Source organism: Podarcis filfolensis, assembly GCF_964270895.1.
Source record: "Podarcis filfolensis genome assembly, chromosome: 3".
NCBI classification, from domain to species: domain Eukaryota; kingdom Metazoa; phylum Chordata; class Lepidosauria; order Squamata; family Lacertidae; genus Podarcis; species Podarcis filfolensis.
In genome coordinates, this window is record NC_139606.1 from 14,028,781 (window position 1) to 14,047,542 (window position 18,762).

At 44.4% G+C, this 18,762-nt stretch overlaps 2 long non-coding RNA genes across 4 annotated transcripts in view; one reads left to right on the forward strand and one right to left on the reverse strand.

Moving 5' to 3' along the window:
- LOC310759591 overlaps window positions 1–315 on the forward strand; it is a 96,171-nt gene extending 95,856 nt beyond the window's left edge. Inside the window, exon 4 of the long non-coding RNA XR_014546437.1 lies at window positions 119–315. This is a non-coding gene — a long non-coding RNA (uncharacterized lncRNA). The remainder of the gene's footprint in view (window positions 1–118) is intronic.
- A 9,488-nt stretch (window positions 316–9,803) lies between these two features.
- On the reverse strand, window positions 9,804–15,547 carry LOC310759595. Of its 3 annotated transcripts, XR_014546444.1 has the most exons (4): window positions 15,179–15,547; window positions 14,920–15,047; window positions 10,521–10,632; window positions 9,804–10,005 (listed from the first exon to the last, which is right to left on the reverse strand). It is a non-coding gene; the product is annotated as an uncharacterized lncRNA (long non-coding RNA). The 3 variants fall into 3 exon arrangements; XR_014546445.1 differs by lacking the exon at window positions 10,521–10,632 and having other exon boundaries at window positions 14,907–15,047; window positions 15,179–15,544; XR_014546446.1 differs by lacking the exon at window positions 10,521–10,632 and having other exon boundaries at window positions 15,179–15,533.
- Window positions 15,548–18,762: the final 3,215 nt, after the last annotated feature.

Sequence of the window (18,762 nt, forward strand, 5' to 3'; positions counted from 1 at the left end):
GGATTATTTGAACATTAAAAGAAAATAAGCCTTCCTCCTGTCCTGAAGTGTGCAACATAAATAATGGGCAGATTATTAATGCAGAGACAATATTTCTGTATGGCTCTTTCCTTAAAAGATCAGAACTTGTAGTGAGCCTGAAAACCGGCAGAGATGCAGGGAAAACCAATGTAATCTTGTCATCCGATATCGTGAAAAGGAGAAGGAGAAGCAGAAAAGAAGGTTGATTTTTAAAAGAAAAGGAAAACTTGGCTGGCTAATATGGTACTTTTGGAAGCTTGTTAAACTTCCAGAAATATGCGATGATTAATCATATACTCCCTGTTTCGTCTCCTGTATTTGCCTATGGGTCGCAGGAATGTGTGCTGATTTGGGTAAAAAGAGAAACTTGTGGTTTTCATTACAGGCTGTAAACATTCACAGCAGAAGGCCTTGTGGGGGATGATCTCCTCCTCCTATTCACTTAGCCTATAGAAATATTAAGTACTGGAATATGCTGAGGCTAAATTTATAAGACTATATGGGGGTGCCTCTAGGCCAATATTGCTCAACCTTGAGTGCCCAGATGTGGCTCAACTTGCATTTCCATAATCTCTGGTTGGCTTAGATAATGGTCAGGAATGATGGGAGTTATAGTACAAAGTCAGGAGGCCCAAGGTTGAGGAACACTGGCCTAGGCAAAGGGAAGAGTCCAGTGCTGAAGGCATGCAATGCTGGGTGAGGCTGTGGCACATGCAGTTGGGCACATGCTGAGCATGTCAAAAGATATCTTCAGTTTAAAAAGCCTTCTATAGAAGGTGATGAGAAACATCTCAGAGAGAATGCAAATCTGCCATTCAAGCTTAAACAATACTGGTCTATATGGACTAATGGTCTTGGTCAATATATGTTGCATGTGGCAGTGGCTGGTGGGAGCATTGGATTGGCTCTGCTGCTGCACCTACAGCATCATCACCATCATCACTTTATTATCCACTCTGGGCAGCTTACAGCATATATTAAAACACAATAAAACATCAAACATTAAACACTTCCTGAGTTTTCCCACTGCCTTGTCCCTCCCCTACTCGGTAACTGGCGGCAATACATAGCTTCACACTTAGCCCATCTAATTGTATGTAACAGTAATTGGAATCTCAACTAGATCATCCATGACAGATGGCCATCCAACCTCTGCTTGAAAACCTCCAAGGAAGGAGAGTCCACTGTCGGAAAGTTCTTCCTGATGTTTAGTCGGAATCTCCTTTCTTGTAGCTTGAAGCCATTGGTACAAGTCCTACCCTCTGGAGCAGGAGAAAACAAGCTTGCTCCATCTTCCATGAAATAGCCTTTGAGATATTTGAAGACGACTATCATATCTCCTCTCAGTCTCCTCTTTTCAAGGCTAAACATGCCCAGCTCCTTCAACCATTCCTCATAAGGCTTGGTTTCCAGACCTTTGATAGTTGTGATGGCCTGGGACTCGGGCTTGGACTCGGAGCCACAGCCCGCACCGGATCCTTTGCCTCAGGCGGCATCTGAACCTAGTCTGGGGCCTGATTCTGAAGAGCCCCAGTCTGCACAGGTTCCCCTGCAACAAGCACCAACTGGGTGAGTCAGGGGCCTGAGCCTGCCCTGGCTCCAGATGCGGGGATTACCTTGTTGCCTTCAGCTGGGCAATCACTTACAGCTGCTCCACTACCAGTTGGATCAGGAGAGGCTGAGGCGGCCTCTGGGTCTAGTAACCCACCGACATCTCCCAAGCTGCAGAGACTGAGGTCTGAGAGAAGGAGAGACCTGAGTACTCGCAGGAGGAGTGCTCGCCTTTGGGCAAGACAGGGAGGTGAGTCACTGGGATCAGGACCGGCAGTTACCCTGACAGAGATAAAAGGCTGTCGGACCCTGCCTCAGGTTGCGGGAGCAACATTGCTGTTTGCCAGAACCTGCCTGTGATCCTGCGCCTGACCTTGCCTGGTTTCCTGCCTCATGTCCTGCCTTAGCCCTGTCGGACTGACTCCTCGCGGAACCCTTGGATTTGGGACCGGACCTGGACCACGTTACTCAGGTTACCCCCGGGCCCAGCATAATAGTCTTGGTTGCCCTCCTCTGCACACATCCCCAGGATTCTTTGGGGTTGGGGGCATTTGCTGTAGGGGGAAAGCGTGAGCATATCCTTAAAGTACCTTTCAGTTGCAAAGAGACAGAAACATGCAATGGAACACCACGAAGAAAAATGATACAAAACAGTAACCAGTACTTTTGCTTACAATCTCCATGCTTCTAGCAGAGCTTGAAAGACAAGCCCCTGGCATTATCTGCAAAGACACCGCGCCCCCATGTAATCTTTACGGAGGCTTTAAACAATTAAGTAATTGCAACAGGAACAGGAATGTTTGCATCAAAGGGGTTGAAGCAGCAATTTCCAAGTCGTATTGTTTTTGACTGAGACAAACAGCCTCAGGTATATTCACCAAAGTTATTACAGACCAATGCCAGAATTTGATACGGCTGCCCCACCCCCATGATCAGTGTAGGTTTCTCTGAAAACATAAATGCCTGCAAGGTGTTACCTACATGAATGTATTTGTGCAACGAACTTTAAGTAAACCTAGCACTGAGGTGTTTTCAGAAGTAGTATCTACAGCTAAGCAGCCATATCCTTACTCATGGTGAGGGGTGCAAGTCCTCAGTAGACAGGTTTGTTGGCAGAGCATGAGACTCTTAATCTCAGGGTTAGAGCCCCATGTTGCCCCCCCAAAAAAATCCCACAGTGCAGGGGGTTAGACTAAATGACCATTGGGGTTCCTTCCAACTCTACAATTCTAAGATTCAATGATTTTAGACCAAACCGGACTGGAATCTCACCAGTCAGGGACGAACGAAGGCTAACCAACACCCGGGGCAGGGGAAACCGCTGGCTGTGCAGGCGTTGTGCCACTACGTACAACACATGTGTGGCAACGCTACGTAGGATGCATACATGGTGTCGCTACGTACAACATAGGCGTGCAACACTGTGCATGCGTTGTATGTAGCAGTTCAGCGCCGCCGCCTGAGCACTGTACAGACGGTGGCGGGGTACTCCCACCGCCGTCTTTATGGTGCTTGGGCAGTGCCGTTGGCAAACCACTACGTACAGCGCATGTGTGGTGTTGCTATGTACAGCGCATGCATGCGACACCGTGCATGCATTGTACGTAGCGGTTTGGCACCGGTGCCGCTCAAATGCCGTACAGATGGTGGGGGGATCCTCTGCTCACGGCAGCAGACGTGAATGGAGGATCCTCCACATGCAGCTGCGGCAGAGCGATGGCTGATTGCGTCGCCACGCCCAGGGGTGGCAAGGCGAGCACCCCATGGGGTACCTTCTTGTCACTCCCCACAAGATACAAGACGTAACCGGCTGTACGTTTGAAAAAATAATCCAGTCCAGTTCAACATTTTTCGTTGAACTTTATGAGCTACTTCTGTTGAAATCTACAATTCAATACAATGAATAGTGTATATTATTTTTTCAAAGGTACAGCCGGTTATGACTTGTGTGTTTATTGAATATGTTTCACGTAGCCAGAGGTTTATAAGTAGCCTGCTGATTTTTCAAAACAACACAACAACAATAAATACACGACATGCTTGACAAAATGGCTTCTACATGGTTTGGCCCATCCAGTCCCTGCATACGGAGGATGACATCTTCTTTGGTTCTGTTCCAGTTCTGGGAAGCACTGTCAGCTTGAAAGCATGCAAACGTGACACGTGACGTCAATCAGTGTCGATCCAATGGCCAGGGTGAGATTCTCACATGGTATCAGTTAGAATGTGCTCACCACCTGGAACTTAATCATTTACTGTTTTATATATTCCATTAAAGTTTAAGCCCTCTTTCTTGTAATCTCCTTGTTCCGAAGACAAAGTTGTACTTTGTTGAAGGTGAATCAGTCTAAGAGAACAGGATGTTTTTGTATTAAATATTAAGTGCTCAAGGTTTACTTTAGCTGAAGGTCCTGGCTGGCTTTCGTTCTTGATTGAAATCTGACAATCCTGCATTCCTACATAGCTGAGGAGCAGAGGCTGTGCTTGCCAGCTCCTGATAGCCCGACACAGCGAAGCATGATGCGAAGAGGTGCCTGCACATTCCTTGCCAAAGTGCAAACATTTGACATAATTTATCTAGAACAAAAACGGGGCTTTCCATTTTCGTTTGTCCTGCAATGAAGGAGCATAGCATGAAACAAACATTGCGTGTGGAGGTCCCCAAGCCACCCCTCAAAATAATTCACAAATCACACATAATTTTTGTTTAAGGTTTTTGGCATAATTTTGGCCACAACTTTATTAAAATACATAATCTGTGAGTGGTTGCTTAGGCATTGGTTATGACTATCTGTCCCTCTGCCTGGGACAGAACTGACTTTCCGAACTCCCTCGGAAGCCAGTGAAGGGAAAACAATATTGGGGATCAGTTGAGCTGAGTGACAGTCCCTCACCGCTCACCCAACCTGCTCCCCAAGGCTTGCTGGCCCTGGTCCCATTGCAGGGATTGGATGAAATCGTGGCAAGCCCCAGGATTCCCTCCCACACCACCATTGGAGGGGCAGGCCCAGCCTATCCTGACCCCTCCTCCACCAATTTTTATAACCAATGCCTAACCGCAACCTTACAAGTTGTGACGAATTGCTAAGTAGTAGGCAAAAACCAAATGGCACCAGCCAATCAGCCAAATGGACAAAATTCCTACTGGGCCCCTGCCCCAACGGCAGATGACCCCATGACAGGCATAGCAAGGTCAACCGGAACACAGGGCGGGCGGGTGATCCGATGCACTCAGTGAAAGAGAAAGCAAAAGCGGAGTGCCCCAATATTTAAAGCCTTTGGTCCCACCCAACCAATTTGCAACATGCAATTTGCCCCAGCAACTCGGTCATCCAATCATTGCTTCAGGCAATCACCATTTAACCTGCCTGGCAATAGAGGGTTGGCCTGGCAGACCCCACCGCAACATGTGCTCTCATTTCAGGGAGAACACGCTTTACCAAAGCTTCAAGGAACTTTGAGACAGCACCAGCCACCCCCATCCTTAAGTGCATCTTCTATCATACTATTTCTTGGCGAAGATAGGAATGGTGGCGAGGCTGGAAATTGAAGGAGGTTGGGTAGCAAAATCAAGGGCTGACCCCCATCTTAAGCCCAATGGGGCTTGAGTGCTGGATTAGGACCTTGGAGGCTAGAGATAGATGATTTAGATAGACAGATAATTTATTACGGTCAAAGACCAGCTCACATAACATAACACAATAAAAACAGCGTTCATAAACATAAAATATACAATCGGAGCAGATTGCAGCAATAGCTCATGAGTTAAAATTGAGATATATACATACACCCGTACAACTGAGATTTGGGCTACCATAAAAAATTGACCCTGAGGTGCCCCAAAGGGCAACTTCAGCATTTCCCTAGTAAGCTATTTTGTTCTAGAGGATGATCTGTGCCTACAAATCTGGGCGCAGGTTGTCCTATGATCGTTGCCTAAGAGGAAAGAATTAAGTGTAGACTTGCCTGAAAGATTGGCGAGCCTCTTCAGCAAAGGATCAATGGTGTCTCTACGAATCTCAACATAATAAGGACATCCAAAAAATATATGTTCAAGGCTTCCTATTTCCCCTAATGGGCAGGCGCAAAGTCTCTCTGTGTATGGGACCCTTCTATAGGAGCCTTCCAGAACTGGTGAGGGCAAAGCTGAGCTTCTAGCAAGAGTAAAAGCCCTTCTTGCATTTCTGGATGTGAGGAAATAGAGATATGCTGCTGGAGTGGCTACGTATCTCCCGTTTTCTGTGATTTTATAATTGGGGACCCTTGTACAGTCCTGTTGTTGGAGGTTAGAGATCAATCCCCACTCATCCATAAAGCTCACTGGGTGATCTTGGGCCAATCCCTTGTTCTCAGGCTAACCTACCTCCCAGCGTAGTTGTGAAGAAGTAAAAATGGGGAGAACCACGTAAACCATCTTGAGCTCCTTGGACGAAAGGTGGGATACAAAGGTGAAGCATCAAATAAAATAAATATTAGCTGAGCCTAGACTCCTGCTGTAGTTATTCCCTGTTGTTTCCAGTCCACCAACGATACATAAATGATGGCTCCCCTCCCTATCTGCATCTTGTTTCCTTTGCAATGAAATGAACGGTATGGAATCACGTAATGATAACGTAATCAACTTATGTTAAAATTCTGCCTCTGCAGACAGCAAGATGAATATTGTAGTCTTTGTTGGCAAGTGAGCTGCAGTGGAAGGGAAACAGCACTGCATACGACAAAGCAGAGGTTGGATGGCCATTGTCATGGAAGCTCGAGTTGAGATTCCTGCCTTGTGGGGAGCTTAAACTATATGATCATCGCGGTTCCTTCCAACCGATTCTATGATTCTAAGAAAGATATTGGTGCTTTCTTGCATCCCTACCCATCACCAATAGGGACTCGGGTAGCACTGTGGTCTAGACCTCTGAGCCTCTTGGGCTTGGTGATCAGAAGGTTGGCGGTTGGAATCCCCATGACAGGGTGAGCTCCTGTTGCTCTGTCCCAGCTTCTGCCAACCTAGCAGTTCAAAAGCACGCCAGTGCAAGTAGAGAAATAGGTATCACTGTGGCGGGAAGGTAAACAGCATTTCTGTGCGCTCTGGCTTCCGTGACGGTGTCCAGTTGCACCAGAAGCGGTTTAGTCATGCTGGCCCCATGACCTGGAAAGCTGTCTGTGGACAAATGCTGGCTCCCTTGGCATGAAAGCGAGATGAGTGCCGCAACCCCATAGTCACCTTTGACTGGACTTAGCTGTCCAGAAATCCTTTACCTTTACCCATCACCAGCTAGCATAAGAGTATATGACAACTTCTCTCACAACTCAGCACTTTGACAGGATGCCAAACACAGAAAACACTGTTTAGAACCAATTTCTAGTGGAGTCTGTGTCCTGTTTGTTGCTGGTCCTAGCAGTGATCTTGTTCACTGTGTGGCGAGAGAGACAGAGTAGGACCGACACGAGCTGAAGCCTCTGGAGCATGCATATTATGAAGATTTATTTATTTAGCAAAACGTATAAGCTCCTTAGTAAAATAAATAAATTTAAAAACCCTACGAAGTTAACGGTGTAAAATGTTTATCGAAAACATACCAACAAAATGAGCAAACTCTTTAAAAAAAACCAGTAGACATAACAGAATGATCACGACCGTAGATAAAATCAACAGAACTTAAAAACAAGTATAATAAAATTACATGTTTGGGTAGGCTTGCCGGAGCAAAAGAGGTTTTCATCAGGCGTCGAAAACAGTTCAGTGAAGGTGCCTGCTTGATCTTAATCGTTCCAGAGCACGGCTGCTGTCATACTGGATCGTAGGGCAGGAATGGCAATAATCCGTCTGACGCCTCATGTTGACATTGTGCAACTTTCCCCCCAGCTGATTTGGTTCGACAGGCCACAGCTATATGAACTTACATCAGAACAATATGTAATAAAATGGATAGCATCCAAGTCCAGCTCACCCATAAGGCAAGGTGAGGCAACTGCCTCAGGCAGCAGCCTCAGGTGCCAAAATGTCTTGGGCCAGCCCTGAGAGCATCAAATCTCCTCCAACGTCCTTTTGGCAATGCATCAACTGTGCCTTAAATGACTCACCCCTAGCTTTAACTGCCCAGTGAACCAAGGAAGCCACATAAGCACTACAAATTCACCATTCAAAGGCTAATAATGATAATAATGGGAAAGTCCTGCATTAACCCTATGAGAGCGAAGGCATGGGGAGACGTTTCAGACACAAGTATGTTCTCCTTAAACGTCCTGGCTGATTTATTTTTTTCTCATAGTAAATCAGGATCAGGTTTGACTAAATATTGACTGAAATGTAGCAGTGTGTCAAGAAACGCAGGACCTGATTCCGTAAGCTGATCCATATAAACTCCAGCTGTGCCCAAATAGAATCCATTTAGATTTAAACATTTGTTTTAGAATGTTGAAACAAAGGCACATGATCCCTTATTTTGGAAACAGAGCATAAACCTTGACCGTATGGATATTCTTGGAAAGCCTTTCAAGAATAAGGGAAGGGGGTCGGAGTCCTGAGATGTTCATTATTATTCTATATATTACAAAGCGTGTTCTCCTTCATGGAGAGCACGTGTTGCGGTGGGGTCTGACAGGCCACCCCTCTGTTGCTGGGCGGGATAGTTTGGATGACCATCTGCAGTGATTGGGCTGTTGGAAAATCTTGATGTTGCCAATTAGTGGGACGGACCAAAGGTTATAAAATCAGGCCACGCAGCACTGACTCTGTTCTTTTGCTGCATGCATCGGATCACCCACCCACCCACCCTCCCTAATCTAGGGCTATTGCATTGACCTTGCTATAACTGTCATGGGGTCGTCTGCTTTTGGGGCAGGGGCCTGGTAGGAATTTTGTCCATTTGGATGATTGGCTGGTGCCATTTGTTTTTTGCCTACTGCGTAGCAAATTGTCACAACTTGTAAGGTTGCGATTAGGCATTGGTTAAAGAATTGGTTGGTGGAGGGGTGAAAATTGGGGGTGCCTGCCCCTCCAGTGCTGCTGCGGAAAGGGAATTCCATTAAAGGAATCCAGGGGCTTGCCATTCTTTCGTCCAAATCCCTGGCTGGGGCTTAGGCAGCGCAAGACCCTGGGAGCATGCGGGGAGAGGTGAGGGTCTGGTGCCCGGCTCAATGCTCTCTCCAATATTGTTTTTCCTTACTGGCTCTCGCTGGAATCCAGAAGTCGGTTCTGTCCTGGGGCGGGGACAGATAGTCGGAACCAATTCCTTATCATCCACTCACATTTATGTATTTTAATAAAGTTGTGGCCAAAATTATGTCAAAAACCTAAACAAAAATTCTGTGTGAATTGTTATTTATCTGGGGGTGGATTGGGGGACCTCAACATGGAACTGGGCTCAGCAGGAACTTCAAGCAAATGTTGCAGTGGGAGTGCTGCTGCTTAAGATTCTAGCTCCTGCATTCCCCACAGTGCTCCTAAGAATGTTCTAGAACACATTTCCAGTTAAGGATGAGCCTTTCCTGTTTCTAGCAATGCCCTCTTTTTGTCAGGTACCCAACTATGGCATTTCGAAACCACTGCACCGCTTGGACTTGCCGATCGGAAGGTTGGTGGTTTGAGGCCATGCGACAGGGTGAGCTCCTGTTGTTCGGTCCCAGCTCCAGCCAACCTAGCAGTTCGAAAGCACAGAGTGCAAGCAGATAAATAGGTACCGCTCCAGCGGGAAGGTAAACAGCATTTTCATGCATTTCTCTGGCTTTGCCAGAAGTGACTTAGTCATGCTGGTCACATGACCTGGAAAAACTGTCTGCAGAAGCGGACAAATGCTGGCTCCCTCGGCCTGTAAAGCAAGATGAGCGCCACAACCCCAGAGTCGTCCGCGACTGGACTTAACTGTCAGGGGTACCTTTACCTTTAAATTAGCAAAAATGTATAAAATAGGTGCAAATATATGTTGGAAATGTAAGGAAAAAGAAGGCACCTTTTAGCATATGTGGTGGACATGTAAGGTAGAAGAAGAGTTTGGATTTCATATCCCGCCTTTCATTCCCTTTAAGGAGTCTCAAAGCGGCTAACATTCTCCTTTCCCTTCCTCCCCCACAACAAACACTCTGTGAGGTGAGTGAGGCTGAGAGACTTCAAAGAAGTGTGACTGGCCCAAGGTCACCCAGCAGTTGCATGTGGAGGAGCGGAGACGCGAACCCGGTTCCCCAGATTACGAGACTACCGCTCTTAACCACTACACCACACTGGCTCTCAGTGTGGTAGTACAGTGGTACCTTGGTTTTTGAACAGAATGCGTTCTGGGAGTCCGTTCAACTCCTGAAACCATTCAAAAACCAAAGCGAGGCTTCCGAGCTAGACATCTGGCTTCTGAAAATCGTTCGAAAACTGGAACACTCACTTCTGGGTTTCGATGGTTCGGGAGCCGATTTTTTCGGGAGCCAAGGCATTCGGCTTCCAAGGTACAACTGTAAAAGAATTTTGGGAAATGATATATAATGAAGTGAAAAAAAATGTTTAAAATAACCTTTTCTTATAAAAAACCCCCAAAGCCTTTCTTTTTGGAATTCTAGGTGCCAAAATCCCAAGGAAGCAGAAAATACTATTTACCGTATGTATGCGACCATGGGTGTGCAGATATTATTGGCCCAGAGATGGAAAGAAGATAAAGTCCCTTCCAGAGAAGAATGGCAGATTAAGTTGTGGCCAAAATTATGCCAAAAACCTAAACAAAAATTCTGTGTGAATTGTGATTTATTTTGGGGTGGCTGTTTAATGCTGAATTTTGGACATAATGGAGATGTAAAAGATTTGGATTATTATGAAAGACGCAGGAGGAAATGACTAACAATAGGACCCACAAAGGGGAGGGGGGAAGTCCAGAAGATTCTTTGGACTCTTGTTTTTATGATGTATGTTGGATATGTGATTGTAAATCTTTCATTTGAAAAACCAAATAAATAAATTTATATAAAAAATAAACCTGTCTCAGTGCGGCACTTGTCCTTTTAAACCAACGTTGCTGTTTATTGCACAAGTTGTGTGGTACGCTCTGAGGGCAAGCTGTTGAAGATGTTCTTTTGCCTCAGAGTGTTCTGGAAGAAAAAGCATGATTTCGTTTTATGGTTAATTGTTCCGTAGCCAATCCAGTGAGAAGTCAAGGCTCAAAACCATGAATCATTCTCCACACTTGGCTCCAGCTGTGGAATAGTGCATCCCATAGGAGTCTTCTTATTTCTGTTCTTTGGCTGCTCATTGGCCTGGTCTAGAGTGGAAATTGCCGGCCTACATAAGTAGCATTTTTTTAATTTCATTTTTTTAAAAAAATGAAAATCTAACAGTTGGCTTGTAGGATGGTTATCAACAAGAAGGCAGAGTGTTACTGGGTGTCCAACCCCCCCAGTAAAAAGTCCCACACACTTTCCATGCTACATCTTTCATCAATTAAATTTGATGTTGCTCATGTGTGCTGGGCTCCGTTGAACTATCTCTTGGGGCTAATCAATTAATTATACATTGCATCTCTGTCCCGATGTATTTCATAAGGATTTTTAAGTAGCGGCATTGATTTTTGCGCTTGTGGATTTGTCTCCATTGGCCATCCTGCCAAGCCACCTTTACGAAAGAACAGAGGCCAAAGGTGAACTGGGATGTTTCCATTTAATTTTTCAAAGATGGCAGGTTATTTATGAGTACCGCTTTGCTTGCGTGTCGTTTTCCCTCTGCTAAGCAGCTGCATCAGCATTGGTTTGTTTTTTGAAATCATTTTTATTTGATTTTCCAAATGTAAAGTTGTAACAATACCAAATACATATCCATATATAGAGATTTCTCTGAATCTCGAGACTTCCCACCATCCCCTCCCTGGGTCCTATTGTCAACATTTTCTACTGCATATTATTTCATAATTTATATTTTATATCTTTCCATATTGTCCATAGTGTTTGTTGCATTACAAGTGTTATTAGAATCCTGCTAATGTTTTCATCTGCTTACAGTGGTGTCCTAAATAAATCATAATTTCCCCCCATTCTTTCTTAAAGTTTTGGTCTTCTTGGTTCCTGAGCTTTCCGGTCAGTTTTGCCATTTCGGCGTAGTCCAGGGGTTAGCAACCTTTTCCAGCTGTGGGCCGGTCCACCGTCCCTCAGCCGGTGGTGGGCGGACTAGATTTTTCTTTGAGGGGTGGGAATGAACGAATTCCTATGCCCCACAAATAACCCAGAGATGCATTTTAAATAAAAGCACACATTCTACTCATGTAAAAACACACTGATTCCCGGACTGTCTGCAGGCCAGATTGAGAAGGCGATTGGGCCGGATCCAGCCCCCCGGGCCTTAGTTTGCCTACACCTGGCATAGTCCATCAGCTTAGTTTGCCATTCCTCTCTGGTAGGGACTCTTCTTTCCATCTCTGGGCTAGCAACATCCATGCGGCTGCTGTCATATACATAAAAAAACATTTTTATGTATACATCAGTGCTTAAAGATTGCGCAACGCACCGGGGCGACATTCGTTCTCCAGACGCAACATTGACTGGAACCCTGAAAGGCTGAAACAGTGGGACAAACTGGAACAAAGCTTGCTTGTACAATGGATCATGAGAATCTGGCTTTGTGTTACACTCATTGTGTGAAGAGTTGTGGGTGGCAGTTGTGGCACCACACAACTCACTGCCAGTGTCAGGCCATTTTGATCCCTCCCAATGGCCAATGGGAGATATTCCCTCCCTTTGGCCATGGGGAAATTCAGGTTTACCCACCCACGATAATTGGTCAGTCATGGGAGGCCTCACCTCCTCACCTGACACTGCAGTCGGCATTTTGGTCTCCCACCCTCCCATCCTCATTTCTGTAGTTTATTTGTTTTTTGTGGTTTATTGTTTTGCTAATGACCTTGCTATGCAATTTTTTGGTTGCCATATTTGAGTCCAGGAAGGAACTTCATCTCCAAATCAATTGGCTGGTCTCAAGGTTTTTGTTAGTATTCAGTGGTCTGTGTTTGCCTGAGCTTGAGTCTAGACCAAGGATTCTGAGCTCCTGTGTTCCGATATCCAGTTTCAGGATTTGGGCCTCTGCCATTGGCTCTTAAAATCTGAGTAATGACTTGCAGCTTGGAAGTTTAGACTTGCAGCTTGGAAGTTTAGACAGCCAATCACGCAGGGAGTGGGAGTGGCCCAGGCCTTCAGAAATGTATATAAGCAGTTGCTTTGCCTTTGTTGTCCACTTCTGTTAGTTCCATAAAGGTTCTTGCTGTAATCACTGTGTCTTGCCTTGTGGGAACCCACGTACACCTCAGTTTTTCCCTCCCTCACAGCAATTGTCACAGATTTGGCACCACTGCCTGGTTGTAGGGATTGATGAAACATCCTATGCCCTTTTAAAATGTGGGGTTTTTGCGGGGGTGGGCAGGTTATTGGGTTGTTGTTTTTATTTTGATTATATATTTTTGGGTTTTATATTTTGATTTTGTTCTGTGAACTGCGCTGAGACCTCCGGGTATAGGGCGGTATATAAATTCAATTAATAATAATAATAATAATAATAATAATAATAATAAACTATCCAGTCTGATTTCTCTCAATTTCTCATTTTTTTCCAGTCTTAAGTTCTCTGCATTTCTGTATTGCTTTTCTTTTTTAATAATAATAATAATAATAATAATAATAATAATAATAATGCCAATACAACAATTTGCCGGCATTTTATTATGCATTTTCATTTCTTCTGATATACACATTTTTGCAAGCAGTATCTCTCAATATCAGGGGTTGGCAAGGTTTACCTCTCCTGGGCCGGTTCACTCCTGCGGAGATCACTCCGTGGGCCGGATTGTGTTTGCGCTTCAGCACCCGCGATTTCTAGCATCTGCGTCTGTGCAGACGTAATTTCTGGTGTGTGCATCTGCGCAGACACGATTTCCGACGCCGCAGAAGCGAGTCCCTGCGCTGCGCCAGTTTAGCGCAGTGTGTGGGGACTCACCGAGCAGGTGGCTCAGTTTGGGGGTGGCTCGTGGGCCGGTTAAACGGCCCTCATGGGCCGCTTGTGGCCCATGAGCCTTAGGTTGCCTACTCCTGCTCAATATAACGCATTTGTGTGTGCTATTTTTTTGTCAAACATGCATTTATTTGCACACTTCCCCCGAATATATATATATTTGCACACATTGTTTTGTTGAGAAGGGAAGACTCGTTTTGTCAGAAGTCTGTTTTATTTGAGTGTTTATTTAAGTATTAATTAGGAAGATTAAGTTTTTAATGCACGTAAATCTGCTTTTTCTTCTTTCTTTTTTCTGTATTTTTCTTTCTTTTCTTTTTTCTTAATTCTTTTTTTCTTTAATTTTCTTTTTGTAGTATGAGGTTGTAAATTCTTTGTATACGTGTGTAATTTAAATTAATAAAGATTATTAAGAGAGAGAGAGAGAGAGAGAGAGAGAGAGAGAGAGAGAGAGAGAGAAGGGCATTGCAAAAATCAGAGAAGAGCGAATTTTGTAGCACTGCTACATTTCGATTCAAATATTGTTTCAGGAAGCGGGAATCAAGTAAGGTCACATAAAAATGTCAGGCAACTGGATGTCTGCCCCACCCCAATCTAGGTGGACATGGGGAATAGAGGACAACACCCTTTGCTGTGGACAGAGGAAGAGAGAGACTCTGTCATATTACCACAGTAGCTTCGTGTCACTGCAACCCTCCATAAACAGCATTCCTAGCTTCTGATTAGTCAAATGCTTTGCATGTCTCCGAGGCCTTTCAGATAGCTAAAGTTGAACTTTATTTATTTCCTTTGGCTAACTCTCAAAAATATGAATTGTTGTCCACTGAGAGTGACCCCTTCATCTTTGCTAAATTGAATTTGGCCACTTTGACTAAAGATGGAGCAGATAATTTGTTTGCATGGCTCCAGGACGGTCGACATGTAAGCCAAACAGTCAGAAATTAAGGATGATGAATTATAGCAGGGATGGGAGTTTCACACGCAGGATCCAAATGCAAACCCAATTTTCCAGGGACGGTCCTGGAATTATGAAAGCCATCCCGCTTCTGATTTGATCCCAGAATAGGCCTAGCTCCAATGTGTCATTGACCTCTAACAATGCTTCTCACTTGCCTGTATGGGAGATAGAGGGTGTGTTTGAGGATATGCCTAACAAGTAGCCTACTACGCTAGGGTAAATTTCACATTTATTGCTCTGCCCACATTTGTCTCTGATCCTGCCCATCACGGGCATTTGGTCTCAGAAGAGAAGGTTGAAAAGTTCCCCCAGCCCTGGGGGACTGATTCTGAAGAGCCAATTAAGAAGGGGGAAAGTGAGCTCTGCCACATTAGGCCCTTGCATGCAAAATAAATAATGAATTAAAAAATGACTTACAGAGAAATCCTACCTTACCAGGGTAGTCGCAGTGGGGAGAATTGGGTGGTGAAGCAATTCCTGCATTCTGTGCCATTGCCATTTTGCTGCAACCGGGACACTGACCGCAAAGTGAAGAGATTTACTATGCCAACTCCAAGGCTATGATTGTTCAGATGGGAAATGATATATAATGAAATGAAAAAGGATGTTTAAAATAACGTTGGTAAAAATACAAAAAAAAAAAAAACCCCAGAAGCTCTCCAAAAGGGGAATTATAGGGACAGAAGTACCTAAACTGTGTAGAAATTGTGCTGCCTCTCTGAAGGAGAGAGAGAGAGACTTGCCTTTGTGACCTCATGTTGATAGTGGCCAATGAAGGATAGAGATGGTTATTGCACTTTGAAGGCTCACCATTGAATCTGGGGTGCCAGGCAACACTTGCCTCTACCATCTGCACACACAGCCTGTTGTGATCTGGTTTTTTCATATCCTCTCCTGGCCATTGTGATCTCATGAGGATGCTGCCTCCCTGAAGGAGAGAGAGAGAGAGACTGTCCATTGTGACCTCATGTTGATAGTGGCCAATGAAGGAGAGAGACGGGTCTTTGTGTCCTCATGCTGGTGTTGTCCACCTGAAGGAGAGAGATTGGCAATTATGATCTCATTCTGGTGCTGATAACAATGTGAATGATGAATAATAATACAGGGCATTATAGGGGCATTATTTGGGAATTATAGGGACAGAACTACCCAAGCCATATAGAAATTTATTCATGTATGTGACTATGGCAGCAAGAATGTTACTTGCCCCAAAATGGAAAGAAGAAGTCCCAGCAAAGGAAGAATGGATAAAAAAACTTATGGAATATGCAGAAATGGCGAAACTTACCGGAAGAATAAGAAATCAAGATGACAAACTTTTTATAAAAGAATGGAAATGGTTTATTGGATATTAACAGGTAAATTGTAAACAGATAATAACATTGGCAGGATTATTGTAATAGCCTGCAGTTTCATAAGAGTATATGTTTAAAGCAGATGAATAAATGAGCAAATAGGTTAATTTGGATATGCAGAAGATATTAAAAATAAATTTAAGGAACCGCAGAAAGAGGGGGAAAGAAAGTCAAGTTTTGAAATGTCAAAATGATTGTAAAACCAGTGACCTGTATAAATCTGAAAAGTATAAATAATAATTAAAATAATAATTAAAAATATCCAATTGTTCAGATGCACTGGGGGAACATGCCAAACCCCAAACCCCATCATTCCCTTGAATTGCCTCCATCCTCTACACCACCTGTGCAATTTGGGAACTGCCAACTGTGGTGGGCTTTAAATACCTGCTGAAAAGAAATTTATTTCATCAAGCTTTTGCCGACTCTTCATTTCTGATCACTCACTGCTCACTTTTTCTGGTTCAGTGCTCTCTCAACAAGCCGAGTTCCATTCACTGGACAGAAAAGCAGCCACTGCTTGAAGAAAATGTTTAAAATAACATTTGTGAAAAATCCAGAGACTTTTCTATTAGTCATTTTAGGTACAGAGATTCCGAGAGAGCAGAAAAGACTTTTCATGTATGCGACGACAGCAGTGAGGATACTACTGGCCCAGAGATGGAAAGAAGACAAAGTTCCAACCAGAGAGGAGTGGCTGATGAAGATGATGGACTATGCTGAAATGGCAAAATTGACTGGGAAAATCAGACACCAGGAAGAGAAGAAATTCGAGAAGGAATGGGAAAAATTTATAATGTATTTAAGAGAACACTGTAAACAACTAAAACCCTTGGCAGGATTACAGTTATGCTTGTAATGTCAAAATACAATGGAAAAATGGTTAATAATATTTCTAACAAATTAGAGAAAATAGGATAAGCTGAAGGAAATAGGGATTGACAACGGAAACCAGGGAAGGGCGGTGGGAAGTCAAGGGTTTCCAAGAATCCTAACTCTGAAGGTGAATAATATGCTTAAACTGAAATTTGTTATGTAAAATCTAATTTTTAAAATTTCCAAAAAAAGAAAGAAAAGCAGCCACCGCAATAAGTTTGCTCCCTCCACTCTTTTCCTGCTGGAGAGAACATTTTGCTCTAGCCACCATTTTCTCTTGGGATTGGAGAACTGAAAGGAAGAACACTGTGGCCTCAGCCACCTGCCAGAGAATTTAAGGCTACTGGATTATGTGTGGAGGTTTGGGGTACTACGTTTATAGAGTTGCAATCTGTTGTAAATCATCTTAAGAATCTTCTGACGGAAATACCAGGATACAACCCTTCAAAATCAATCCATCAGTAATGTACAAAGCTGCAACTCAAACAACCTTATGTGGTCATTTGTAGCTCTCAGGCAAAACTTTGTTGAGCTGCCCGGTTGAGCTGCTTCTGGAAAATGATGGGTCAGCTCAAGCGGAATCCAGGGGGAAAGGCTTTCTTTTGCCTCTCAAGTGTTGCCCAATGTGAAGCAGATGGGGAGGCAGCATCAGAAGGAGCACACATTGTTTGGCTGCTTTTCCCACGGCAAATGTAAAGTGTAGCCAGACTTACAAGGCACACATGCTCCACCTGAAAATAAATGCTTTAGAATGGAGCAAACATATGTTCAAAGTTCTAACCATTTATCCCACATTTTAGCATGTCTGTAGCTCTATTCAGGTGTTCTAGACAGCATCTTAAAAAGCAGAGACATCACCTTGCCAACAAAGGTTCGTATAGTTAAAGCTATGGTTTTCCCAGTAGTGATGTATGGAAGTGAGAGCTGGACCGTAAAGAAGGCTGATCGCTGAAGAATTGATGCCTTTGAATTATGGTGCTGGAGGAGACTCTTGAGAGTCCCATGGACTGCAAGAAGATCAAACCTATCCATTCTGAAGGAAATCAGCCCTGAGTGCTCACTGGAAGGACAGATTGTGAAGCTGAGGCTCCAATACTTTGGCCACCTCATGAGAAGAGAAGACTCCCTGGAAAAGACCCTGATGCTGGGAAAGATGGAGGGCACAAGGAGAAGGGGACAACAGAGGACGAGACGGTTGGACAGTGTTCTTGAAGCTACCAGCATGAGTTTGACCAAACTGTGGGAAGCAGTGGATGACAGGAGTGCCTGGCGTGCTCTGGTCCATGGGGTCACGAAGAGTCGGACATGACTAAACAACTAAAGAACAACAAATCTGAGGGAGGGAGAGCATACAGTGGTACCTCGGTTTAAGAACAGCCCTGTTTACGAACTATTCAGTTTATGAACTCTGCAAAACCAGAAGTAATGTCCCGGTTTGCGAACTTTAAGAATGGAATGGTGGAAGGGCACCGGCAGTGGGAGGCCTCATTAGGGAAAGCGTGCCTTGGTTTAAGAACGGTTTCGGTTTAAGAATGGACTTCCGGAACGGATTAAGTTTGTACAGTGGTACCTCTGGTTGCGAACGGAATGCATTCCGGAGCCCCGTTCGCAACCTGAGCAGAATGCAACCTGTGTCTGCACATGTGCATGCACGGGTCGCGATTCGCCACTTCTGCGCATGCACGTAACGTCATTTTGAGTGTCTGCGCATGTGCGAGTGGTGAAACCCAGAAGTAACCCGTTCTGTTACTTCTGGGTCACCGCAGGACGCAACCTGAAAGCGCTCAACCTGAAGCGTCTTTAACCAGAGGTATGACTGTAAACCGAGATACCACTGTACTAGTTTTGTCTCCCCTTGGCTATCTCCATGGGTCTCTGTGAGTTGGAGGGAAAACATCTGTAATGTGTATCCTTTTCTAACCCTGCAGTTCCCATGAGATTTAGTTATCCTTCCAAATTTTTGTGGAGGGCAATGAAGCTAGCATGCTTACCCATGCTGTCCCTCATCATATGAAACATTTAGAACAGTGTTTCCCAATCTT